Genomic DNA, 12,032 nt, shown 5'->3' with positions numbered 1-12,032 from the left:
GGTGCGGGATGACGGCCATGGTGTTTGAGGCCAAAAACTGGCGAACTTTGAGGGCGGTGTGCGCTGGCGCGTTGTCATGATGCGTCGCATGTGGAGTTCTTCCTTTAGAATCAGCTGACAGGTCCCATAGCCTATCCCAACAATGTCGCACAAGTCGTTGATGGTACGACGTCGATCTTCGTGAATGGCCTGCCGAATCTTCGTAACATTTTTGGGCGTTGTGCTCGAAGATGGTCGTCCAGAACGCTCGTCATCATCGACAGAGGTTCGGCCATTTTTAAAACGTGAATGCCACACAAAAGTTTGTGCACGACCCATTGCGGACTCCCCAAATGCTTGCTTTAGCATTTCATAGGTTTCCGTAGCCGTTTTGGCGAGTCTTTGGCAAGAGATTCAGGCAGAATCGCAGATGGTGCTTGACAGGCTGACAAAGAAAGATTTCCAGGGATGCTTCCAGGCTTGGCAGCGGCGCTGGGATCGTTGTGTTCACTCCCAGGGGAACTACTTCGAGGGTGATGGATGAATTTAATACCTGAGATAAGTGTACGGGTTTTTATACGCGCAGTCTTGAAACTTTCCGATCGCACCTCGTATGCTCATGGTGAAGCACGGCTAGTGGCCTGCCTGTTTCATGTTTCTCCCATCAAATTAGTTTCAACCATTCCTTAACTTTACTTTGTGGCTGTGCAGTTCAGAATTGGGGTGAAGATATTTCCAGTTGGAGAAAATTTCTATAATTTTTACTTCAAACATATGACCACATCATTAGGACATGATTAATTTATTTATATTCTCATCTTGACAAATCTGAAGCAACCTTGGTGCAGATCTCCCACAATAAATGTCATTAGAATCTCAGAAATGGAACATGCAGACAAATCTCATTTGGGAAAATTCACTTAGAATGCCTACGTCTCTAGAGAGGACAGATACAAATATAATTAATAAGTATTTGTGGACATCCCTACAAGACGTAGTTATCAAACCTGGCGGTAACAACTGATTACATTTGTTTATTTAATTACGCTCTCTGTAGCTGAAATATATAGCTTCAAATGGAAAGGTGATTAATTGGAAAAAGATATGGAACTAAGTGGTCGTAAGCGGCATAGATTCTAGCCCGGCTTTTGTCTGGAGGAGTTGAGGATAACCACGACAGATGGTCTCCGGGTCGAAATTTAAACCTGAGACTACCCGAATACGAAACAGGAGTGCTAACCGCTCAGCTACGACACCCAGTTGTCAAGTTTTAAAATCATGTCTAATAAAGAAGCCATAATTTCTTATTCGGAAGGAACAAAACTTTAAACATTAAGATTACGTACCGGAAACTATCAAAGCGTTGTACGAAGAATATATTTGAATATCTTCACCGAACAACTAAGAAGTAGACAAACAGAAATATTTCCAAATAAAAGGCAGAATAAGGAAACAAGCCTCAATGAGAGAAAGAAACGCTGTAGGAAGAATCTGAAGAAACAGCTGGACTTGATTTCATCAGAAGAGGACACCGACATAAACGATCAAAATATTCTTGACGAAAATGAAGAGGATGACATAGAAAGAGATTGTGAAATACGAGGCTCGTCCTTAAAGTAAGTTTCCCTGGGGCCGTTTACAGAAACAAAACACAATTTCATGGGAATATTTATTGCAACAGATACAGCAAGTGTCCAGCTATTTTTCAACATATTCGCCACCGGAATTGAGACATTGGTCATACCGTGGGACCAACTTTTGAATACCTGTGTCGTAGAAGTCTGCCGCCTGGGATTGGAACCACTGTGTGACAACCATCTCCGCCTCTCTGTCATTCTCAAAACGCTGACGCTGACCGGACAGGAATTTCTTGAGGTGTAGGAAAAGATGGAAATCACTGGGAGCGAGGTCCGGGCTGTAGGGTCAATGATTAAACACCTCCCAGCTGAACTCCTGCAGGAGACTTGCTGTCCGTCGAGCCGTGTGCGGCCTAGCGTTATCACTGACCGCACTTCACAGTCGGCGGGAGCTGGAATAAGAATCTCCATCTTCAACAGCTGCAACGATGCTACTGTGAGAACGCTGGAAGTGCCGTTAGTGCATGCGCCATGCTACGTCATTGCTCTATCACGTACGCACAGTCGCTTCGCTCAATATAAGGTTTGCTAGCTGTGGGACGAGTGGGAAACTTACTTTTGGGACGCGCCTCGTATGTTTAATTTATGAAAATTTTTGGAAAGACGGAGAACTCTGATATAGATTCATAGGCTGTGGTATCTGGGCACATGCAGAACGCAGTGGCTGGGAATTTACGGATGGTTATCTTTGTGATCTGTGTTTGAGAAGAATAAATACAAAATGAAAAAGGTTATTGAAGACTTCTATCTTAACATTCCGTTAGACTTTGTACGTTCAAATGATTTAGACGTGTACACATTTTGTAAACTAAGATATATGACTATTACTTACTAAGGAAACACATTTTATTCACTTATTATCTTATTTACTTCTGTGACAACTTGAATACCGGTCAAAGCTACGTCTTCAGTTATAATTTCCTACAGAATTTTTGTTACGTTCAACGTATTTTATACTACATATTTACAGACTATTATATAAAGTTTCAACTTTGCGTACACTTTTCGTTTCATAGAGCTTTTCTCTTAAGTGACCGCCATTTACCCATTCTCCCCTATAATTAACACATCTTATTGGACCAAAACGTTCGCATATGTACTTCAGCGGGTTTGAAAATGTATAAATGTCAGTTTCAAACTCACACAAGGAGGAAGAGAGGGGGGAAACCTCATACAGTACAATAGAACTGCAGCATAGCAAGTTTTATTACTAAAATCAGTTACTGGGTGAAGTTGAGCATAAATTAATTTCTATAGCAGCATTTTTTTCACGTTTTGATTACGAAAATTAGCCAGCGGGAGATCGTGACTTGCCTGTGAAGTACGTATTCTCGCCGACACGTTGCTTCGGCGCGACAGTTCCTGCTGACAAAGATAATTTCATTTGTTCGTAATAGATGGGAGGAGCAGCTGCGCGTGAAACCTGACTGTTAATTCGGTTTTAACATATTGGCGAGGGCATGAACTAATGAAAAGATAAGTGAATTGCCGCGAACTTTTTCTGACCCGTTTACCTTCTTGGGTATCGTATAACCTGGATAGAATCATCGAAAACTCAAAGCTAGGTGACCTGCTCCGCCCTCTATTGGTAAAGACATGAACTAACGTAAAGAACTGCCGCGCCATATATTGGCGAGGGCATGAACTAATATAAAGATACATAAACTGCCGCGCCATATGCAGGCAACTAGGTTTACGAACGCTCAATTTACGAACATTCGCTATAACGAACGTCACAAATTAACAATTTCTTAAATTCGCCAATAGATAGAGTTCCTTATAAAACGAAATGTCATGAACATAATTGTTTAACTTTAAAAAATGTAGATTGATATAAAATACATATAACCTAATAAACAGATAAGATTAAATACACAAAATTAATTAATTAAAACTAAAGTCGGTTGAGCGGTTTAGTACTGTGTCCTTACTGTTTTCAGTTGTCGTTTATTTAGACCTATTTATTTTATTTCCAACTGGTTTAAAAAGGCTTAAAATGTCGGTTCAGAATTTGAGTTATTGTGACTTGTACTTTCAATATAGGTATCTGACATTTTATCCGCAATTGTAAGAATTTAAATCAGGGTCAGAGAATTACTTTCCGATCGTTGAGACTTTAAAATGAAATGACACAGACGGTTTTGGAAGCCATTATACATTTTAATATTATACTTTTATGGCTTATATTAGATGCTGGTATCAAATACTTTATACCATGATAGGAGTGCTAATAAACAAAAGTGTGACAGTTAAAATTTTCAAATCAAGTTATTTCTGGAACTGGGCAGTTTTACAAAACATTTCTTTAGTGTTTACCTTCCTCGTGCTTCAAGGAACCGACATCTACATCGAGCAAATAAATTACTGGGCATTTTAACAAAAAAAGTAATCATGAAATGTACGTAAATCACAGTATCAGTTTTCAATCTATGGTAAATAAAATAGGACATTTACATAGAAGATTTTGACATTTTATTTTAAATCGTATGAAGCAAACTGACGGTAAGTCCTAAGGTAAGGGAATCATTTCTGACCCAACACTTGGCTGTCTTGGAATAAAGATCATTAGTATACATATATTTACTTCTGTAACGGATTCACTGAGAGGCTGCCTCCATCATCACGGAGAAACAACCCAGAAGACAAACATCTTCCGACCCACCGCCGTGAAAACCTCAAATCCTACATAAAAATTTGTTTATGCTAATTATTTAGCGGAGTAGAGGGAAAGATAATTTCCTTCTTTACAGTGTGATGTAGGTAGTGGGATTACCTTTCAGCAATACACTCGTTTTGCAACAAAATAAAGGACAGAGAGACAGCAAAGAAGGCGGAATGATTACACAATTGTTCCATTACTGTTTCCTGCTGGACTCAAGGACTTCCTAAAGTTAATCCATTTTCTTTACTATGTGACTTACACATCTGAAAGTGAAGGTGACTGGTTGGTAGATCCGGCAGTAACTACAGGACGGAGTCCGTGTTAGTTCGCTGCTAGGAGCTAGGCGGACAAGGTTGGGTTCTGCGGGCAAGTGGTCACAACCAGGAGAACAACGTGTGACAGGTGAGTCCGGAATATCGCATCAAATGAACTGTTATATCCATCCTTCTGAAATTCCACGAAATGTTGCTTAATTATTAGTAAACTAATATCAGTCTTCCTGGATTTTGTCAAAATTGTATCATATACATGTTATTGTAAAAAAATGTATGCATGAATTTGAATATCACGCCACGCATATGCGTGGGGATTTCTGCAGACTTAATTCGTCATTTGATGGATGCTGGCCTTGTAATCCTGGGGGTCTCGGGTTCGATTCCCGGCGGTGCCCGAATTTATAATTTGTGTTGGGCAAGGCCGTGGTCTAGGCAACACGGAGGCTTCCCCGGTTTCTCCGTGGCATCCCAACAATTACTCCATTCACACACAGAAGAAGGCAATGGCAAACCACTTCTGGATCATCTGAACAGGTCCCAGTCCGAGAAAAGGATGAAAGGATCCTGTTCATATGGACCTGTCGTCAGACAGAACACTAAATAAATAATAGTAATTTTACCACATATGAAAGGTCTCCGACACCCACCAGACAGAAGGCTGTACCTCGGAGTTGAGTACAAAAGAAAGTTCCGTGGGAACAGAGTGTTAGGACACAGACAGAAATTTCCTGACTTGTAGTACGATCATTATGACCTGGTTTGGAATATCAAGAAACGCACGCAGACTACAGATTTGGTGAGGAAACCTCTTGAACAGAAATCTTAGTAAAGCGAATGTTTTGAAAATGGGATTCGGTATTGTGGACAGAATTAGCGATAATAAACCTTAAATGATCTGTAGATGAATCAGTTACCATACTTTGTTGCTTAGTTATCCGAGCCACTTATTTGCACCAAATACGATCATAAAGTAACACACAAGCTCTATTTATTAGACGCCAATAAGAATGGTCTCTAAGAAACTAGGTACAGTAACCCCTCAAAAAATCGCTGGTTGCAACCTGTTTTGCCAGCCGGAGAAAATGAGTTATACGTTTTCTTATGTAGGCCTACAAATACGGAAACAGTTGCTTCCACACCGACAGACCATTTTTCCTGGAAGCAGATCAGAAATAATATACGAAAACAGTTATCTAACTTTAATATTCCCACTGCTGTTTGTCCATTATGACACAATGCATGATTTTCGTGTAATGTTATTTCTAAACTATTAACGGTGCATAGGCTTTGATGATTATTACTAACAACTGCGCTTAGCAAAGGAGTGCTGTATATACAGACATACCTCGTTTTATTGCGCTTCGAAGATATCGCGTTTTTTTACAAATTTAAGCTTTGTGGCAACCCTGCGTCGAGAAACTCTATCGGGGCCATTTTTCCAACAGCACGTGCTCACTTCGTGTCTCTGGGTCACATTTTGGTAATTCTCGCAATGTTTTTTCTAGACATAATGCTATTGCACACTTAATAGACTACAGTATAATGTAAATATAACTTTTAAATGCACTGGGAAACCAAAAAATTCGTGACTCGCTTTATTGCGGTTGTCTGGAACCGAACTCGCAATATATCCGAGGTATGCCTATATTCATATATCCTAACGACAGATGGCACTGATCCTCAAACGGCCAGCCGAGGCTGTCCCTAAAGCGAGACCAAGTCAGCGAAACAGTCTCCAAATACAATGCTACTTTTCCTGAGGTTTTCCGCGCTTTTCCTCATTTGCAAGGGAAATGAGAGGGTATAATTCAAAAGGGGCACTGTCTGCCTTGGTTGATTTGTTAGTTACACGACACATAACTAATAAATTATCCGAAAACATGACACAGTGAAATTATACTAAGAAAGCTAAATTCGAGGAACTCTTGGCATCATTCCAGCCAGAATCTTCTGCTTATCTGCTTCTTATCTAAAGTTTTAAGGATTAGAAATCAAATTTCGGGGAACCCTGGCGTCATTAAGGTCAGAATCTTCTGCCTAACTAATTGTTATCAAGAGCAGTGGTATTCAAACTTTTTTGTTCGCGTACCCCCAGATATAATTTCTCTTCAACTTTGTACCCCCAAAGTTGTTGGTCTATAATTCAAGTTATACATAGTATATAATATACATTTAAAATAAATTAAATAAATTACATTACTGATTATTCAGTGTTTATCGTAAAATAATTTTTTTTTAAATTTCACGTACCCCCTAAGATGTCTTCGCGTACCCCAGGTTGAATACCACTGAACTAGAGGATGTACGAGGGTGATTCAACACACTTTGTCCAGCGGCCTACAAGCTTTCTAATGCCATTAAAATAATTGTTTGCGCTGAGTACGAAGCCAGCCACCCACCACTACCTTCGTCTCTTCATATCAGCAAATCGACGAGTCGAGTAGCCTTTAGGGGTCCAAACGGATTGAAATCCGAAGGTGCAAAGTCCAAACTGTATGTTGGACGGTCGAGACTTCAGCTCCTGTATGGTTTCCATAATATGGGCGGCATTGTGAGGTCGAGCATTGTCGTGCAAGGAGAGAATAACTTCCGATAACTTCCCTCGGCGTTTTGAGCGAAAGGCTGATCTCATTTCATTTCGTAACATGTCGGAAAACCTTGCACTTTTTACTGTGGTTCCACGTTCCTGGAAATGTTCAATGATAAGACCTTGGTAGTCAAACAACACTCAGCATTAACTTCATGGTTGATGGCTGAGTCTTGAATTTAATGGTAGATGTTTCCATTGCACTCTTAGGGCGGTATCGCACTAGGATGCCATGGCAGCGACACCAACAGCGATGCCATGGCGTCCAGCTGCCAGAAAAAGACGCCAGACAAGCTGCCAGCTTTCGACGCCAGTCGAGCGAACAGATGGATCAACATTATGAGATCACGAAATGATAGAAACACTTCTTAGCTAATTCTTTCTTTTCTACTGTAAATAAATCTCCTCCAAATATTTCCACAAGTTCTTCCCAGTTTCTTTTTTTCAAGTCCCGGTTTGCGTATTCAATAGCAGATGAATAGTTAATGTCGGGACTGAATTTCAATTATCAATCTTTCGGTGTCGAAATTATCCATGTTTGGAAGAAACAGAAATACACACAAGCACATTAACGCACGGACGTCAATGGACTGGCCAGACTGTCATGTGATGTTGATTTGGCTTTGGCCGTGGCAGCGATGCCAGTAGCATTTGAACTTGGCATCTTGGTCGGCAGCGATGCCAAGTTGGAAGCGCTGCCAGACGGATGCCAGGTGCGATATATGACTACTAAATTAATGCATTGAGTTTGGCCGAGATGCTGGCAGCTGCGCCATGGCCTCCCGTTGGCATCCTAGTGTGATACCGCCCTTAACGTTTGCTTGTGGTTGGGTTAGGTTATGTCCAAGTTTCATCGCCAGTGATAATGCGATTCAAAAAACTGTTGTGTTCGTTGCTGTAACGCTCCAGCAGACGAGAGGCGCTGTTCAATGATGTCTAGTGCTTATGAAATGTCCCTTTTTCTTATTATTCTGTCCGTGGGAATCATGTCGTCTCCTGTTGTCGTGGACGGACGTTTAGAGCGTAGTTACGCTTGTGAAACCTGTCTATACACTCAAACACACTCCGTCGTGTTAATGCATTGTCCCCACATTGAGCACACATGAATTTCAGCTCCTTTAACACTTTCCGCTCACGAAGTAGAATATGCCATCAGGGAAATTTACGAAAATCAGGGAGGTTTGGAATTGAATGGAACACATCAGGTTTTGGTCTATGCTGATAATATTCAATTGGTGGGAAAAAGAATATAAATACTATAAAAATGAACACAGAAACACTCTTAAGGGCTAGTAGGGAATTTGGTCTAGAAATAAACACAGAAAAGACAAAGTATATGATCATGTGTAGGTATCAGAATTCAGGACAGGTCCAGAACAAGAGGATAACTAATGAATCGTTCGAAAATGTGACAACATTAAAGTACTTGAAGACGACACTAACAGATCGGAATGACATTCATGACGACATCAAAATCAAAAAAAAAAATTCAGGGAATGATTGCTTTCATTGAGCCCAAAATCTTGTGTCCTCCCGTCTCATATAAAGAAAAAACTAAAGATTAAAATAAATAGACGAGTAATTTTGCCAGTTGTGCTGTATGGGTGCGAAACGTGGTCCGTCACTTTGAGAGAGGAACATAGTTTGAGGGTCTTTGAGAACAGTGTGGAAAAAGATATTTGGACCTAAAATGGAGGGAGACGGGTCACGGAGAAAATTGCATAATTATGAGTTTCACGGACTTTACTCCTCACTTGATATTCTTAGGGTGATTAAATCGACGAGGATGGGGTGGGCCGGACATGCGGCACGCATAGGGGAGGGTTGTTTGCAGGGTATTAGTTTGGAGGCCTAAAGGGATATGACCGCTGGGAAGACGAAGGCGTACGTGGGAGGACAACGTTAAGATGGACCTTACGGAGATAGGAATCAATGGATCGAACTGGATGCAGCTGGCTCAGGATATGGTCCGTTGGCGGGCTTTTGTGAACACGGTGATGAACCTTCGGGTTTCATATAGAAAGTGGGCTTTTCTTTGACAAGCCGAGTGTTCAATAGACTTTTAAAAGAATTTCCTGTACCATTGAGTGAATGAGCGGGTATGAATGTAACTTTAAGTATTCATTAAATCAGTCAAGGATTTTGTATTTCTCATTCCATGTAGTTACGTATGTAGCGTTAACAGAAATACAGGAATGAGAGGGCGTAGTCAAATGTTCAGCAGCAGATAACCTTGATTCATGGTTAAGAGAGTGAGTTAACTAATGTGCTTAGTGCAACATAATACTTACCTACGATACTTAGAAGACCCGTTCTTCAAGTGCCTTGAGCATCTGCGGGTCCCAACTTTACGTTGGCTTTGATCTATTAGACAGTTGGTAGGACTCCTTGGACGAGGGATCGGCCCGTCGCGAGGCCTCTACCTGTACACAGGACATCATGGCTTGAGTGGGATTCGAACCCACGGTCCCAGCGACCAAGCGGAACAGAATCTAAACGCATGTTCACGTAGTTACAGAGGAAGGAAAAAAAAGAAAGTGGTTGGACACTGAAGTATTTATTGTGCAATCGAGGGGACAAAAACAAAGTTAAGCTTCTGATAAGTGATAAGCATTTTAATATTATCGCTATGCTAGGTTCATATAACAAATACTTCGGAAGTGAGGTTTGTGGGGGAGGGGGGGTCCACGGTTGTTCTCGTATCTTCCTAAAACTTTGTCGCCTATGATATGCATGATTATGGGCATTCGAATTCTGGGTTCGAATGCTTAAGTAACTGGTTCAAATTCTATCTCAGTCCGAAACTAAAAAAAATCACTGAAAATGTGTGGACTGTGAATTTTCTTGGTTTTATTTATATTAATTTATTTGAGAACTCGCACTTTCTTTTGCTTCTTACAATTTCCAATGCTGTATTAAATGATAACAAATTCGTACGCAAAATAAATATAATTATATCTCTGACACGCCAAGTTTTACACTTTTTTCTTATGTAGCATAATTACAGTACTTCGAGGTAAACAACTTTCCATAATAACATTCTTTAATTTGTTTTTATTTTACACGTTCACCGTGAAAAGTTCGATGCATGCAATAACAGGTTCGGTTAAATACGTTTCAGCTACTGATATTCTGCCCTTGTGCCTTATTTACGTGTGTAGTCACGGCAAAGGCCACTTGAATTGCGAACTTGAAAACCCATTTTGTGAATTCCATTGCAAGGTCAGATGGAAAGCGATCTCTTGTGTGAAGCATATTTCTCTTTGAATTCTCCATTTAACATCTTGTCGTGTGTTGTGTTGTTCCGAATGTGGTTGTTGAATCGGCCGCCATTTACAAATCTTCATGTTAAAGGTGAGAACAAGCCTTCCTATTTAAGATTTTAGACTTTCACAGCTGTGAGTATGAAGATTTCTGTCTTCTGGGTTGTTGCGCTGTGTAGTCTGGTCGATGTTTACCAACGTTTCGGAGGTCATACTGCCTCCATCATCAGGGCGAAGAGTATGAAGATTTCTGTCTTCTGGGTTGTTGCGCTGTGTAGTCTGGTCGATGTTTACCAACGTTTCGGAGGTCATACTGCCTCCGTCATCAGGGCGGTGAGTATGAAGATTTCTGTCTTCTGGGTTGTTGCGCTGTGTAGTCTGGTCGATGTTTACCAACGTTTCGGAGGTCATACTGCCTCCATCATCAGGGCGAAGAGTATGAAGATTTCTGTCTTCTGGGTTGTTGCGTCTTGTAGTCTGGTAGACGTTTACAGATGTTTCAGAGGTAAATGCTGCCTCCATCATTAGGACCTATATTTCGAACACACAACGAACGTTGTATGATAACACAGAAGCAAAGATGCAAATACACGTTGGCCTGGAAACGTCACCATTTTGAGATACACTTACTTCAAGTTTCTACGTAAGACGCAGAGATTCTGGGTTGAAAAAATCCTTGTCAGTACGGTACTTGTCTCTGTTGGCAGTGTTCCACATCAGATGTGGTTCATTAGATTTCGTGTACCGGATGCTTACTGTCCTACAAAGAAGGAAGGAAAAACGTATGTTCCAAGGTCATTTGTCCCTCAATTTTAATATGCAAGTGGAGAAGAGTTGTTTCACATTATAGCCTGCTAAGTGAACTACATGAATCAAGAAAGTGCGTGAAAGTTAACTGAAGAAGGACGATTCTGTCGTTGAAGTCACTCAACCGGACACCTAGTAATCATTTTTAACAACACCTCTTAACTAGGGCATTTGCAAATTTGTAGTGTTCGTATTATATTTCCTTATCAGATATGGTTTTACATTGTGTAATACCCGTGTTTTTAAAGCGTCAAAGGCCTCTACAACAAAGCTGAGACGTTACAATGGTGCACGACATCAAGAGTGGAGTTATTACGTAGCAAATTACTTAACAGTAATTCAATTTCTCGAGTCACATTAATGTCCAGCAGCGGTGGTTATGTTGGAATTACTTTCTTCGTGTAATTGGGTAACCGCCAGGCAATTGCTATGAAAAAAAAGGATACTTTTGACTACCTGCTTACTGAAGACAGCCACGCCAAATGTTGACACGTGTTTCATGTTCTCATTGCTGCGAATATGAAGATGCCTTTATTCTGTGTTATAACTTTAGAATCGTCAGTAAACTTTTACCAGACTACAGGGCGCTACAACCCAGAAGATATCCATCAAGGGTTGACTTGTTTACGCTTCTGCATGGCCTCTACTGACCAAGTAATTTGTAAAGTGTCAGTTTAAAGGTTTGTAAGTAAAAATATCGACGTTTCCGGGTAAATGTATATTTGCGTTTTTATATGTTTATGGCCGCATAACATAACCTCAAATACATGAAAGAGAACGTTGAATCAACCTGTATGTATATTGATACATTATTATAAAAAA

The 12,032-nt window shown here is 40.5% G+C and overlaps 1 protein-coding gene across 2 annotated transcripts in view; it reads left to right on the top strand.

Moving 5' to 3' along the window:
- Window positions 1-4,522: 4,522 nt before the first annotated feature.
- Window positions 4,523-12,032, top strand: part of LOC110836284 (epidermal retinol dehydrogenase 2) — a 58,634-nt gene continuing 51,124 nt past the window's right edge. Inside the window, exon 1 of one of the 2 annotated variants that reach the window (XM_022077348.2) lies at window positions 4,523-4,680. The gene's annotated coding sequence lies outside the window, so the exon portion shown is untranslated. Of the gene's footprint in view, window positions 4,681-10,361; window positions 10,495-12,032 lie in introns of those variants that run through there. The other variant, XM_022077349.2, reaches the window with a different exon arrangement.

This window comes from Zootermopsis nevadensis, unplaced genomic scaffold (assembly GCF_977971745.1).
Source record: "Zootermopsis nevadensis isolate Lab colony 2312 unplaced genomic scaffold, Znev_1.0 Znev_ptg000020l, whole genome shotgun sequence".
NCBI classification, from domain to species: domain Eukaryota; kingdom Metazoa; phylum Arthropoda; class Insecta; order Blattodea; family Termopsidae; genus Zootermopsis; species Zootermopsis nevadensis.
This window is presented reverse-complemented; position numbering and strand designations above follow the sequence as displayed.